The sequence below is a fragment of the Mustela lutreola genome, chromosome 6, assembly GCF_030435805.1.
Source record: "Mustela lutreola isolate mMusLut2 chromosome 6, mMusLut2.pri, whole genome shotgun sequence".
Taxonomy (NCBI): domain Eukaryota; kingdom Metazoa; phylum Chordata; class Mammalia; order Carnivora; family Mustelidae; genus Mustela; species Mustela lutreola.
Genome location: NC_081295.1, coordinates 50624228 through 50640765, shown reverse-complemented (window position 1 = coordinate 50640765; position 16538 = coordinate 50624228).

Genomic DNA, 16538 nt, shown 5'->3' with positions numbered 1-16538 from the left:
TATTTATTCATTTGAGAGACAGAAAGCATGAACAGAGGGGAGAGTCAGAGGGAGAGGGAGTGGCAGACTCTCCACTGAGCAGTGAGTCCAACATGGGGCCCCAATCCCTGGACCTGGAGATCATGACCTGAGCCAAAAGCAAATACTTAACCATTTGAGCCACCCAGGTGCCTCACAGTCTTTGTTTTAAAGTCTATTTTGTTTGATATAAGTGTTGCTACCTCAGCTTTTTTTGGCATCCATTTGCATGATAAACGTTTCTCCATCCCCTCCAATCTGTAGGTATCTTTCAGTCTGAAATGGATCTCTTGCAGGCAGCATATAGATGCTTTTTCGTTTATTATCCACTCCAGCACTTATCCTATGTCTTTCGATTGGAGCATTTAGTACATTTACATTCAAAGTAATTATTGATAGATATATATTTATTGACATTTTGTTACTTGTTTTATGGTTATTTATACAGATTTTCTCTGATCTTTCTTCGCTTGCTCTCTTTCATGGTTTATTGTCTTTCATTAGTGATATACTTGGACTCCTTTCTCTTTATTCTTTACGTATGTGTTACTGGTTTTTGATCTATGCTTAACATTAGGTTTGTTTACATCTTCTGCATAAAGCCGTCTATGTTAAGTTGACAGTCACTTTAGTTTGAACTCATTCTTTATTCCTCTCTTTCCCACATTTTAAGTATATGGTGTAATATTTTGCATCCTTTTATTAATCCTTTGACTTATTTGTACGGAAATACTCACTTTTACTGCATTTGTGTTTTTTACTTTTCATATTATCATTTATGGTCTTTCCTTTCCATCCAAAAAGGTCCCCTTTAATATTTATTGTAGGGCTGATTTAGTGGTCATGAGCTCCCTTAGTTTTTGTTTGTCTGGGTAACTATTTCTCTCCCCTTCTATTCTGAATTATGGCCTTCCTGGATAGAGTATTCTTGGCTGCAGATGTTTCCCTTTTAATATTTTGAGTATGTCATGCCACCCTCTTTCTGGCCTGCAAATTTCTGCTGAAAAATCTGCTGATAGCCTTACGGGGTTGCCCTTTGTATGTAACCATCTTCTTTTCTCTTGCTGCTTTTAAAATTTTTTTCTTTATCGCTACTTTTTGCCATTTTATTGTGTGGCACTCCTTGGTTGAATTTTGGGGGAGATTTCTGTGCCTACTGGATCTAGATATCTCTTTCTTTCCCCAGATCAGGAAGTTTTCAGCTATTATTTCTTCAAGTCAATTTTCTGTGCCCTTTTCTCTCTCTTCTTCTGAGAGCCTTATAATGCAAATGTTACTATTTGATGGAGTCACTGAATTCCCAAAGACTGTTCTTAACTTTTATAATTTCCTTTCCTTTCCTTTTCTCAGCTTAGTTATTTTCCATTACTCTGTCTCTAAGTCATTAATTTGTTCTTCTGCTCCCTCTAGCCTGCTATTTATTCCACCAAGTGTACTTTTTATCCATTTATTAGTTCTTGATCTCTGATTGGTTCTTTTTTATCTCTGTGTTGAGTTTTACTGATGTCTCCCACTTTTTTCTTAAGTCTTTATGATCATTACTTTTAATTCTCTGTCAAGCATATTACTTATATTCATTTCACTTAGGGCTCTTCCTGTGGTTTGGCCCTGTTTTTTCATTTGGGACATACATCTCTATCTCCTCATTTTCTTCTAATTATGTCTGCTTTGTGTGTTAGGAAAGTCAGCTACTTCTCTTGCTCTTAATAATTACAGCCTTATAAAAAAATAATAATAATAACAGCCTTATAATAAGAGGTCCTGTAGTGTACTCCAGTTCAGTGTCCTCTGTTCCCCAGGGCCTGGCACTTCAGGGAGTGCAAATATAACTTTATATTTTTTCATATACATATACTGTGGTATTCTGTTTGTACTTACGGTCCCAGTTCTCTCTCTGTCATTGTGTGGGGTGTTGTACTTTATCCCTTGACCCTGAGCTTGTTCATGTGACCCACTTTGTCCAGAAACTAGATTATCATTAATCTAGCATTATCTCTCGTTGGTATTTACCAACCAGAGACTTATAAAACCCTTGAGTATATCTCCTAGCTTTGCCCTAGCATTTCCATTCTTGCACCTCTTTTATAAACACAAGACCACACCTGGGATACTCTTTTATTGGATAAGACATGTGTGGAATGGTTGCATCTTCCTTCATCCTATCTGAAGCATTCCAGGCCCAATAGTGCAATTAATACACAGTTGACTGAAATACATGAGTGAATCCAGCTAAGATCAGCAGAACATGCCAGCCAATAGCTTATTGATTCATACACACACTCACACACACACATTTGGTTACCTCAACAGAACTATAAATTCATACTTCTTAGTTTCTACCTTAGCATTATAGACTCTGAGCATAGTTAAAAGTTTTTTTTAATATTGATTGATGGATGGATTATACAGTATGTTAATTAAAATTTTTAATGTATTCAAGTGCTCTAATAGTGATTTTTTTTTTAAATCTCAGGACTGTTTTTCACTTTCAAATATTATTGAGAAGCTCAAAAAGTTATTGTTTGTTTATATCTATCTATATCTATTATATAAAAATTTAAAACTGAGACATATTTAAAGTGCAAGCATAACAAGGACACATTGTTTTAGTCATCAAAGAAATGGGAAGAGTCATGTGGCTTCTGGGAAGGCACACTATAGATTCTTGAGAGAAAGAGAGTGGAAAATTCAAATGAGTTAAAATTTGCAAAGGACTTAAAAACACTACCTAACAAATAGTAAATTATATTTGATGTCAACTAAATAATAATATGGCATAGCCTGTATTTATTTCCTGAATATCACTACTGTGTAGTCTTTATAATTATCAAGCATGAGATAATTTACAATAATATGTCATCTGAGGAAGATATTTAAGTTTCAAATAGGAACTATTACAGTAACTACATTTCTGTATAATGAAGGATTCTTTCGAACACCAATTTAATTAGGATGTTATTTTTCTCACCAAAAAGCAAATCAGTTAAAAAGTCCCTATACTTCAGAGACAAAACACAAAGGCAGTTGAGTGAAAAATACACAGATATTTCTCAAAGCCACAGCATGACATGAATAAAGAAATAAGCTTTCAGTTATAATAATTGATTAGTGGCCTGCATTTTGCAGATTATGTGGAGGGATACATATCCTGTTGGTTCCCACTCAATATCCATTATTCTGTTCTCCCTTAATTATAAAATCCTAGTTTAATTCAGAGTGGCAGTGTTCTGTTTTTTAATTGTCTGCTGCTTGAGATATGGATGTGAAGACCAGAGCCCCCAAAGCCATCTCAGACCACAAGGAAATCTGAAACATGGAAGCTAGACACTGAGAATGAAGAGGATGGCATAGAAACTTGTATTCCTGATGAAAATCAAGAATCACCAGATATTAGTGAATTGCTTTCCTACAGACTTCTTTTACGTGAGAGAGAAAAAACCTTCTAACTTGCTTCAACTACTCTATGAGATATTCTCTTAGTCATTTAGGTACAGCCAATTTAATCTTAAACAGATATAACAGATAAGCGAAAATAAATTGTTTTGAAACTGAACTCTAAAAAACCATAGAATTAAAAACTGGTAATTTTAAAAGAAAATGGTAAAACAAACATTTGATTGATTTCAACTCATATTAATTAGGAATTAATAGCAGAACTTCACTGTATATCATTTGGAGTAAAGTGTATGTAAGAACTATGCTTTATATTACCACAGATAATATGTATTTGTCATTTCATAATTCAGTTTCAGTTAGTCTAAATGAAAAGGTCTGGACTGAACAAAAAGGCAAAGGAAGGACAAACATGTCTTTGCTTTGGCTATGACATCCATCTTTACTGGCCCTCAGACATCAGCTCCTCTGATCCTCAGGCCTTTGGACTTGGACTGAATTATATCACCAGCTTTCTTATTTCTCCAGCTTGCAGATGGCAGATTATGGGATTCTCAACCTCCAAAATCAGGTGATCTAATTCCTACAACAAATCTGCTTACAAAGAGAGAGAGAGGAAATAAAGCAATAGAGAGAGGTATACATATAGGTATCACTTTAATTCTGTTTCTCTGAAGTACCTTGATTAATGCAACAGCAATAAAAACTATTTATTTACATTGCTCTTCCATTTTGTTATTTCTATTTTTTTAAAGATTATCTTAGAGAGAGTGTAAGGGCAAGTGAGGACAGGGGTGGGAGGTGGGGAGAGAGAATCTTCAAGTAAACTCTCTGATGAGCATGGAGCTGACTCATGGTGCAATCCCAGGACCCTGAGATCATGACCTGAGCTGGATGCTTAACCAAATGAGCCACCCAGCCCCCTCCCATTTTGTTAATTCTAAAGGCAATTTGTCAAAGCTGTGAAATAATTTTTTTTAAATGGGAAAACAAATATACCCCAAAATATTTTATTTATAAATATACTCCAAAATACACCCCAAAATATTTTATTTGTAGTTTCCCAGTGAATTATATTCATAATATATGGAGGTAGAGAAAAATATTTGAGGGGAAAAATGCAGTCTAAAGCTTAGGGGAAAACGTCAACCTATTGAGTAGATTTAGCAGGCACAAAGACATGAAATTTCTATATATTTCTTTTTCAATCCATCTTAAATTTTTTCATCCTTTAATTTTCTTATCTGAAAGATGCAAGCAATATTACAAGCTAGCTCTCTCTTGCTCCATCTGAAGGATACTTGATTAGATACAGAGAATGTTTGAGCTCAGTTCATAGACATTTGCACTGAGTAGAAATCTTAGCTGATTTTCTGAGAACAGCCTTTACAGAAAGTGGCATAAAGAAAAATATTATATTGAGTAGGCTTTAGGTAAATTAATTCTCAAAAGAAGTCCTCCAAATTATTAAATCATGAAATTTCAAAACCTCTAGGATTTAAAATAATCCACAATTATTCATCTGAAAAGTAGGTTCATGAAGAGTTTTGCTTTGAGGAGACATGTAGGGAAAATAATTCTCAGTTTATAACTCACGGCTTTACTCAGCGAAGAGAAAGGTTATATCGTACAAACAAAGCAAGCCATGAAATGTTCTCAGAGAAAATACATGATTCCAAGTGTTTAGGGGAAAAATATATTGTTAATATTTCTTGTTATCGAGGAAATCCTCACTGTTTCCTTTTTACCCAATCCCTCTAAACTTCCATATTTGTTTACATATTAACATATAAGAACAATAAAGAAATGGCTATAAAGTTGTTAAAAGATCAAGGGGGCTAGAGATGATATCATAATGGACATCATTATGTGAATTAAACTAGGATTTTATAAGTGAATAATATTGACATAACCATATAAAGTTGCAATTATTTACCCATTATAAAGATGAGTAAACCAAGACTTCCTGGCATTAGGTAACCTGGCTTTCACCACACTTCAATTACTTTGAAACTAGATTTCCAGGAATCCAAATATTGCTCTCTCTAAAATGCCACATACAAAGCCTTTTGGGTTTTTCCCCTGAACAACAGTGGAGCAAGAGTGTCCCCTGAGATAAAGAAAACACTATTTATAAACACAATATGATGGATGGCATAATGTAAGTACAAATGTAATAAAACATAAGCATAAACAGGAAGAGAGTATAATAACAAACTGCTGGATTACAGGTAGTGAGTCTAGGAAGACTTAATACTGAAGACAACACCTGAATAATGTCTTAAAGTGCCAATTGTGAGAGGTCCAAAATGGGAGCTACTCCAGACCACTACAACTATGAATGAAAGAGGTAAAAAATAATAAATAATATTTGCATAGAACTCTCCCAATGCAAATCATAAATGCTTTATATATACTAATTCATTTAGTTCTCAGCATAACCACATAAGATGGATACTATAACTATCCTCATTATAAAGGAAAAACGGAGGTACAGAGAAAGAAAATAATTTGCCTTAAATCACACAGCTGGAAATAAACAGAGCTAGGAATTGAAACTTGGGTATCTGTGTGCTAAAGTCAAACTCTTTATCCTTCCCAGTAGCAAACACAAAATTTCCTTAGGATTGAAAAACAATAGTTGGTAGAGTATAGAATGAATGAAAAAATGAGAAGACTAAAAAGTTAGATGGGGGGTAGAGGATGACAGCCTTGAATGTCATTCTAAGGAGCTTAGTTTTCATTCTGTAAGCAGCGTGTTAAGTTCTCTGAAAGGTATCATTTCAGAACAGTGTTTAAAATTTTTTCTCAAATTGTTCTGTAAGAAAACACACTGCAAGCTAAAATACAGCAGCCAAAGTCTCAGGAAAATCATTGGAAAGTTTCTTTGATAGTTCCATGAAAAATTGAGGGCTGGAGCCTATCTCGGTTGGAAGGAAATGATGTTATAAAACAAGAAGCTTCATAGTCAAGACTTCTCACTGAAGTTGCATATTCCTTTGGGATCTGCAAAAGTACTCGATAGAAGAAAATAATCTTGTCAGCATTTTCTACAGCATCCTACTTTTATTGTTGTCAAACCAATTCCGGAACTATCACAATTTCAGTGAAGGTTTTCAGAATGAAGTAAAAAAATAATAATCTCCACTAATAAAATCAAAAAAAGACCTCACTCAGGGAGCCTGGGTGGCTCAATAGGTTTAGCATCAGACTCTTGCTTTTGGCTCAGGTCATGATCACATTGTTGGGGATCAAACCGCACATGGGGCTCCATGTCCCATGCCCACTGATGTGGAGTCTGCTTCAGATTCTCTTTCCCTTCCCATTTCCTCTTCTCCCTGCTCACTCACAAGTGATTTCTTTCTCTCAGATAAATAACTAAAATCTTTTTAAAAAAGAAGAAAGAAAGAAAGAAAAGGACCTAACTCTAATCGTATAGTTGGCTTTTCTCATGAGAAAGAGCACAAGTATAGTAAGATGACCTAAAAATTGTTTTAAGGTTTGAATGAAGTACTATATGGAAAGTGCTTAATTTTTTTTTAATTTTTTATTTTTTATAAACATATATTTTTATCCCCAGGGGTACAGGTGTGAATCACCAGGTTTACACACTTCACAGCACTCACCAAAGCACATACCCTCCCCAATGTCCATAACACCACCCCCTTCTCCCAACCCCCCTCCCCCCAGCAACCCTCAGTTTGTTTTGTGAGATTAAGAGTCACTTATGGATTGTCTCCCTCCCAATTCCATCTTGTTTCATTGATTCTTCTTCTACCCACTTAAGCCCCCATGTTGCATCACCACTTCCTCATATCAGGGAGATCATATGATAGTTGTCTTTCTCTGCTTGGCTTATTTCGCTAAGCATGATATGCTCTAGTTCCATCCATGTTGTTGCAAATGGCAAGATTTCATTTCTTTTGATGGCTGCATAGTATCCCATTGTGTATATATACCACATCTTCTTGATCCATTCATCTGTTGATGGACATCTAGGTTCTTTCCATAGTTTGGCTATTGTGGACATTGCTGCTATAAACATTCAGGTGCACATGCCCCTTTGGATCACTACGTTTGTGCTTATTATAGGGCCTAGCACACAACAGACACTTAAAAATAGTACCTGCCATATCATCACTATTATTAATAGACCTTCGCCAATATCCTATTTCTTCAGCCCTAACTCTTCCCTAAGGAGTGCTGTATACTCATCAGTCACTGCAGAGAAAGGTTGCCAAGAGACTTCAAAGTCATCATGACACTATAGCACTTCTTATTATATTTTTTAAGAATTATTTATTTAAAGAGATAGAGAGTGTGGGGTGAGAGGAAGACAGAGAGGAAGAGAGAGGGAGAGAATTCTGAAGCATACTCCCTACTGAACACAGAGCCAGATGAGGGGCTTGATCCCACAACCCTGAGATTCTGACCTGTGCTGAAACCAAGAGTCAGAGGTTCAATGGACTAAGCCACCCAGGCACCCCAGCACGCCAATTCTTTAAGTGCTTCAAGTGTTTGTGTTGTTTCTTTTACCAGAAAATAAGGCAGTTGTTCAACCATATGATCCAGAATATGGAAGGTACTCAACAAATGTACATCCTCAAAATGATAAGCAAAGATGTATCCCTTCTTCCACTCATCTGCAAGTTTAAAGGGTAGAAAAAAGAAGGGGAAAAGAAACAAAGGAGAATCTTGAAAAAAAAATTTTATTTCAAAAAGAGAAAAATTATTATAGCATATATGCAGCTATACTGATCTAAATAAGCAAATAACGCAAACTGAGGCAGTGTTCTTTGTGAAAGAAAGTCTGTGAAATAATAGAAAATCCATGTATTGGTCTTTCCATCCCATTTCTGGCACAGAGCACCTAAAACTCTTGTAATTTTCTTAAAGATAAGATACTAGGGGCATCTTTTATTCTAATATTTGGTCTTTGGTCCTGGTTCCTAACACAGAGCTCCTACATCCTTTGGAATGTCCTGGGTGACAGAAGTCTTTTGTTCTAATGAGGATATTCTGGGTAGCTTCAGGATGGGGTTGTTGCTAGAAAGACCAAGCCATGATTAGACTTTCAGCCCCACCCCCATCCTCAGGAACCGGGAGACCAACTGAGATCAAGTTAATAATAAATCATGTCTATGTGATGAAAGCCCTCTGAAATCCCAAAAGTTCAGGCTTTGGGGTTGGTGAACATATCCAAATGTTGGGAGAGTGGTACACCCTAATTCCACCAAGACACAAGCTCCGACACTTGGGACCGTCCCAGACCTTGTCCGACATAGCTCTTCATCTGGCTATTCATCTTTATCTTTCACTGTATTCTTCATGTTAAACTAGTAAATTGTTTCCCTGAGTTTTGTGAGCCATCCTAACAAATTTCTGAAACCAAGGAGAGATTCATGGGAATCCTTAGAGCCAGTCAGTCAGAAGCACAGGTAACAATCTGGACTTGTAATTGACATCTGCAGTGAGCGGCAGTCTTGTGGGACTGAGCCCTTAACTCATGGGTTCTGTGCTAAGTCTGATTAGTGTCAGAACTGAATTGAATTGTAGAACACCCATCTGGTATCAGAGAATAGTTTGGTGTGGAAAACTGACTCATCTGGTCACAGAAGTGTTCTGTGTGTATCACAGAGAAGAAACACAGGAGGGTTTTTCCTTTCTGAAGTTCAAATGAGTTTGTTGTTTTCTGTATTTTTTTTTAAGATTTTATTTATTTGACAGAGAGAGGGGGATCACAAGTAGGCAGAGAGGCAAGCAGGGGTGGGCGGGGAAGAAGGCTCCCCGCTGAGCAGAGAGCCCAATGCGGGGCTCAATCCCAGGACCCTGAGATCACGACCTGAGCTGAAGGCAGAGGCTTAACCCCCTGAGAAACCCAGGTGCCCCTGTTTTTTGTTTTTTAAATGAGGCACCATCTGAAAAGAAAAATGTGGCTATATGTGTGTTGGTCTAAGATTCATCACAGACACAAACACAGAAAAAATAGACATTCTAACTGAGTCTTTGTGAAAATCAAATGCAATGAATTACCTTCAAGAGTTCTATGCCTGGGCCCTTACTGTGGTTTGCAGAAAAACATAGTACAGTGCAATCCATACAGCTGCTTTACAAGGGATTGAAAGAGCATCATTTCAATGACTATAGTTTGTTCTACCTAATATTCTATAGATCACAACGAACAGGAATAACTTACATCATACAAACTATGCTTTTTCCAGAATTCTTTCACACTATGAAAAGCCCATAAAGAATTATATTCTGAGAATCTAGTCATATTTTATTATTGAGGAGAGTACCCTACCCAAATTCAATAGTACTGAAAAATGTCCAGCCTCAACTCTCAAGTTGATTAATTATTAAGGAAAAATTCTAAATTTGCAAGGGGAAAAAAACCAGAGTGGTATAATTTTTCAAAAGGGCAGCATAATTGCTTCTTGCATTATGTATTGAATCCCTTACAGCCAGCTTCTAGTTGGATTACATTTCCCCAATTATAATTTTCTCCATAACTGAATGAGGTGTTTATCTGAGTCTCTCTTTCTTAAATTTTGTTATGATTCATTAGTAACTGCAAATTCTGCTTTAATATCTAATTAAGATAATTGTTTAAATTTTTAATATAATCTAACTCACAAGTTTAACATTACAGGCAATAAATAATGCTATAAGCAATAAGACAAGACAACAACAACAAAAAAATCAAGTTAACATTATATTAAGATGGAGTTATTCAATTATACATCCAAAGATTTTAGGTAATTCACCTCAGCTTTGCATGAGCACAGATTTTGTTAAGCCCTGGAAGCAAACTCTCACCAATTAGACCATAAAATTAAGACATCACCTACATAAATTCTAAAGATATAAATAAATATTATCTTGAAGGTTGAATTGTCACAGAGGTTCTCTTTTCACAGTTCTACTCTCTTCTCTAAAATTTCAAAATATTTAAAGGAATTTAAAATATCTGACAAAATTACATATTGACACGAACTAATGCAAAAGCTCTAATGACAAGCAAAATTTATAACCATGAAACTTTAAGACTAAAATAGCCAGTAAATCAGTAAGCACTTACTAAGGTCTAATTCTGCTTATAATGCTAGGTGGAAAGTTTTAACACACAATATCTAACACCTTAAATACTTTGCAATCCAGTGATGGTCGCTGGTAATATACATTCTGAATTTAATATTAACAAGAATTAATCCCCACCAAGGGTTCTATGTGCTCTTTGAGGGTGGTGTATAAAGGCAAGTAAACTGAGGATCAGAGAAGTCAACCAAATTGCAGAGAAAATAAGCAGCAGAGCTGGAATCCAAATCCAGCCGAGTGGTGTTTGCCATCTGAAGGAAGTTTCCACTCTTGGTGCAAGAAACATCTGTGGGATTTCCACTTTAGTGTTATCTTTTTTTTTTTTTATAGATTTTATGTATTTATTTGATAGAGATCATAAGCAGGCTGAGAAAGAGAGAGAGGGAAGCAGGCTCCCCGCTGAACCTGATGTGGGGCTCGACCCCAGGACCCTGAGACCATGACCCGAGCCAAAGGCAGAGGCTTAACCCACTGAGCCACTCAGGTGCCCCAGTTCAGTGTTTTCTTAAAGGATATATGCTGCTGAACTCCAGTGCATTTGTCAGATTCTGTCTCCCCCAAAATCTCTTTAGATCAGAGTTAGCATTGTTTTTTAGCATATCACACTCTGTCCAACATGTTTATAATTGGATTATCTGATAAATGATCCTGCATGAGCCAGCATATGACCATCTTTGACCTTCCTCTGTCATTGCCTATGTAGAATTCCTCTGAAGTGCCTCATACACTGTTTGATGTGCCCTCTTTCATAGCAGATACGCATTGATCCAGGCATTCTCAATGTCTAAGCTACCACCTGAGTATAAATAAGCACTTTTTTTTTTAAAGATTTTATTTATTTATTTGGCAGAGAGAGATCACAAGTAGACAGAGAGGAAGGGAAGCATGCTGCCTGCTGAGAGAGCCTGATATGGGACTCGATCCCAGGACCCTGACACCATGACCCGAGCTGAAGGCAGCAGCTTAACCCACTGAGCCACCTAGGCGCCCCATAAATAAGCACTTTTAAAACCTGTTCTTTCATCATTTTATCCAGGTCAATTTTTAGAACAGATGCAACATTTTAATCTAATTGTTTCTTTTTAATACCTGCCTTTTTAGCTTGACAGTGAGCCTCTCATAGAGGGGAACAATTTCTTCGTCTTTCTATATCGAACATCTACTGTGGTGCTTGACATATAGTTGATGCTCACTAAATGTCACTATAACAGTCTCTATAAGTTATGGTTTTATTCTTCATTAAGAACTCTGAAGAGTAATATTTACCTATATTTTTATGATCCTATCAATTTTATAATCTCTTACCTAGAAATTTGGTTTTCCATCTCACTAGGGAAACATAAAGAATTCCCAAACAGTTGTTGCAGAAATTACTGATTACTGGGGAGTTCATGCCACATTTCCTTTACTCGGTAAGGGAATAAGCATAGATTTCCTGTATTTAAGTGAAGTCTCAATTATTATGAAACACACTGCTTTATTAAGAATGCCTCTTTTGGAACTTTTAGTCTTCAGGTGCAAGGTGAAGGTAGGTTGAGGCCAAGTAGGTACTCAAGAAGAGAAAGACATAAACTTCAGTTATAATCTGAGGATGTAATATATAGCATAGTGACTACTGTTAATAATAATGTATTGTACATTTGAAAATTGCTGAAGGAATAGATTTTAAAAGTTCTCCTTACAAAAAAATTGTAGCTGTGTGAGGTGATGGATGTTAACTAAACTTATTGTGGTAACCATTTTGCAGTGTATACATATATCAAATCATTATGTTGTATACCTTAAACTAGTATAATGTTATATGTCAATTATATCTCAGTAAAACTAGAAAGAAAAAAAAGAAGAGACAAAGACCTCACAGCAGTGTTCAGAAACTATGGTGAAGAGCTATGGATATAATACCTCACTAGTTTTTTAAAATCTTTTCTGATATTTCTGGGGTAATTTATACCTCTTTATCATACTACAGTCTTTATCTTCTGTCACTTCCTCTGACTCTCCAAGAAATCATTTCCTTTATTGTATAATTGCATGTTACTGAACATTTTTTAAAAGGAAAAAAGAAAAAAATTAAGAATGAATGGAAACATTTTTTTAAATGGCACAGACCACACATAATTAATTTATACAAGGGGCCTTCATCTTATTATGCTAAGATTTATGATGCTCAAAATATTGCCCTCTGAGTCCTGCAAAGAAAATATACTAAATTAGTTATAAAATTTTAAGGCTAAGCCCATATAAAACTGAATATCCTAATTAAATAAAATTTAGAACAAAATTAATGGCACCTATTCTTTGGTAATTGAAAGTCAATATTAAAAGATAGAAATTTCCTTTATGAACATACTAATGATTCATTGTTATAGGACTCAATACACTTAAGTGACTCCCCCAGTAGCTTCAAACTGTACAGATTAAAGATTTGAGTCTGTCCCTTCCACTCCCCACTATATACATTTTAATACTTTAATAAAACTTCAGCTTAATCAGGTATTTTCTTAATATATGATATACCTGGGAAAAAATGGGTATGAGGTGAGTTTTTTTATTTGTTTTAAACTATCTGGAGTGTGGGTGCTTTATAAATGTGGCTGAACCAGGTTCTGTGCCTTTTCACACATTTGTCTGGCCCCATTCCCCCCCAGCTTAATGGAAGGATCAGCCTACTGTTTTGTTTTCTTCATTCCTTCAGTCTCTCCCCATCCTTACTCCTGAAGGATAGAAAGTCTTTATGTATAAGAATATGTCAAAATTATCCTTTGAGAGATTGATATTAGTAAGAGAATAGTCAGTTTGTTTTATGGATGTTCCATTCAAATATTCAGGATACCTGGACATTCTTAGAGATAAATGAGCTGTGGCTGCAGGGAAACTGAACTTAGGTGGGAAGATGCAAAGAAAAGGAAGAAGGTGACAGACAAGACAGCTTTCAGTGTGCCGCAAGAAGTGAAGCTGGCTCTAAGAAGTGACCTTGTGAGGACACATAAGAATTTTTTTTGCACTGTCCTAGACTCTCTGTGTATTTCTAAGTAGCTCCATATAAGATTAGGCCCATTCTGGGAATGGGCTGAGTTGATAAGTTTCTCCAGTTATTGCTAGTATATATATAATCAGCACAACTTCACCCACATAATCCTATGGGGCAGGATGTTACTTGCCCACAACAGTTAATGAAAGGGAAAAAGTCAAGACTTCAACTTAGGGTCTGTCTAAATTCAAGTTTGCATTATTTCCTCTCTATATATTGCTGGAAGTTTTATTCAGAGAGTAAAAGAAGGAGAGAATCAGAGAAAATAAAGGCCAAAAGTTGCAGGGTAAAACAAGTCAGAGCTAATTAAAGCTTTTCCCAGATGATCAGATCTAGGTAGAGTTCAAAGTTAGAGCTGTTTAGGGAGAGGGAAGTTTGGCAGAGAGGCAAAGGTCAGAATGAACACTGAGTACTCTAAGAGAGAGGAGATAACACAAGGTTGAAAAGACCTTAAAGGCAAACATTTCTTTTGAATTTTTCCTGAAATTAGAGCTGTCCCTTAGTCCCCCTTCCAAGTCCAATAGAAACTATCACAAGTAAGTACCTTAATTCAGCCTAGACTGAGCTAGGCTCCTCTCATTTCCTTCCCTGGATTCTACCTAAGGAAATGTTTCAGCCCAAATAGTTGTAATTCCTTCCAAAAGCAGTGGTGATTTTATATAGTGTGACTGAGAGAAACCCTTCAGGATAGTAAAGAACTCAGCTCATAAACTGGTTTATTATTTTAAAAAACAAACAAACAAATAAAAAAAACTGGATTGTAATCATACAAATAAGCCCTCAAGGAAGACAGTGTTCCTAAAATCACAAATCATTTTAGATCTTGAGACTGACTGTTCCAGAAAGCAAGTTTGATTTATTCTATTTCAATTATATTTAGTTAGCGCCTTCCAACTGAAGAGGTTTACAGAATTTTGGCAATCAATAAGCAATAAAAAGTATCTAGTGATCATGGTGAACATGACAAGGCAAACAAAGACATGTGTACATAACCCCAAAAGAAGCTACTCCTCAAAAAAAGGGTTTAGGGGGAGGAGTGAAAAGGTAGGTGCCCTTCTAGAAAAAAAGTTTAAATTGAGAAAAGGAGAAATTCAGTATTAACTAACAGGCCTTCAGATACCCCATTGCAGAGGTCCTTCTTTCATCTTTAATTAAAACTTTCAAAACCTGGACCATCTTCTTAGTATCAGTAATTTACTTAAAAATATTTATTAAACTGGGGTGCTTGGGTGGCTCAGTGGATTAAGGCCTCTGCCTTCGGCTCAGGTCATGATCTCAGGCTCCTGGGATCCAGCCCCTTGGGCTGTCTGCTCGGCAGGGAGCCTGCTTCCCCTTCTCTCTCTGCCTGCTTGTGATCTTTGTCTGTCAAATAAACAAATAAACTTTTTAAAAAAATATTTATTAAATATCTGCAGTGTGACATCAACATATTGTGAGACTTGGCAAATAAAATAACTAAGATGGTAATGATGAATTGGAGTCAAGAGCTAACTCAATAACCACCATTAAAATAAAGCCACAGTCAACCCTTGGCTAAGGGTAGTTTGTGAACTGTGTTTGCACAGACGGTTATGATACATAGATGGTAGTCCGTTAAGCAACCATCAATTACAGATTTCCACCATTATCAACCCTTTAATACTAACTGGGCAGTTCCTTGTCAAATATATACATGAATGGCACCATTCTGTCCTGATCTAATGGATCCATGTGACATAAATAAAAATATTTCAAATAAATCTTTTATATAGAATGAATAACTTTGTAAAAAAGGAAGAAAGAAAAAATATATAAATATATGTATAAAAATTGTATTCTTTGAAAGCTAAGATAAGTAAAAACAAAACGTGATTTTTGATCACCTGAAGGAAAGAATTTTATCTTCTCTGTCATAGTTTCTCATAGTTTCTGAAAACTACTTAGATATATTTTGCACTTCATCTGCTGTATATCCTTGATTAAATGTAAAACTAAGAATAATGGCTTTTGTAATAAGAATAATAACCTTTGAAAAATTAAAGAAGTTAAAAATAAGCAGAGTTTTGTTTTTTTTTTTTTTAGCTAATATCATCCTAATCTAAACAGATGTTTCTCCCTTTAACTCTCCACATGCCAATGGTTCTTACAAAATAAAGAATTACCTGCTTGCCTCTACTAGGCAACAGTGAATTTTCTCAATAAAATCTAGCCTTGGGATTCACTGGTTCATTGCTGGTAGCTGAAATTGTGTGAATGGATAAGATCCCAGGGAGGTAGCACAGAACAAGAGAAGACAAGAGTGCCGCAAACTGGGTCCAACTGAAATTTAAGTAGCGACTCAGTAAGAGGATACAGATGTGTGCAGCTCAGAGCTGTTCAGCACTGTACACGTTACCACTGATGTCCTGAACTTCAGTGGCTGCTGGGAGTGCCATGTGACATACACAAGAGCACACTCAGTGCCAAGGCAGGTGGGACCTCCTATGCGTTCTCGAGCCCATCAGCATGGCTCTGTCCCTTCTGCCCATCCTGTACTGACCACTACCATTTCTTACCTGGACCATCCCAGGAAGGAGTGAGGCCAAAAGCTGACTCTTCTCCCTCACGGCAGCCCTCCCACATGCCAGACCAGTTGACAGTGAGACAGTGAGAGTTTCTTCAAGGATGGAAAGCTGCTGCCTGCCATCACCATCCTAGGTTGCTGCATCCTGATCCCTGCTGAGCTGCTCATCCAGACCTCAATTGTTTTGACACACAAGGAGCTGAGCCACAGCTCCACCAACCAGATCATCCTCTGAGGGAGACTGCTAGAAGGCACCCCTCCTACTCCCCTCAAGGCTACTGCCTGCATGGCCAGCCTCTGTGCAAAAGGACAAGAGGAAGCCATGCGGGATCTTCACATGCCAGGAGCATTATGGTTGGCTGGGGGAGTCTTGACTCCCTAACAAACCCCAGTGAACCTTATGGGGAAATGTGGTCATTTTGACTTCCTATAGAAGGACTTAAAATAAAGCAATGA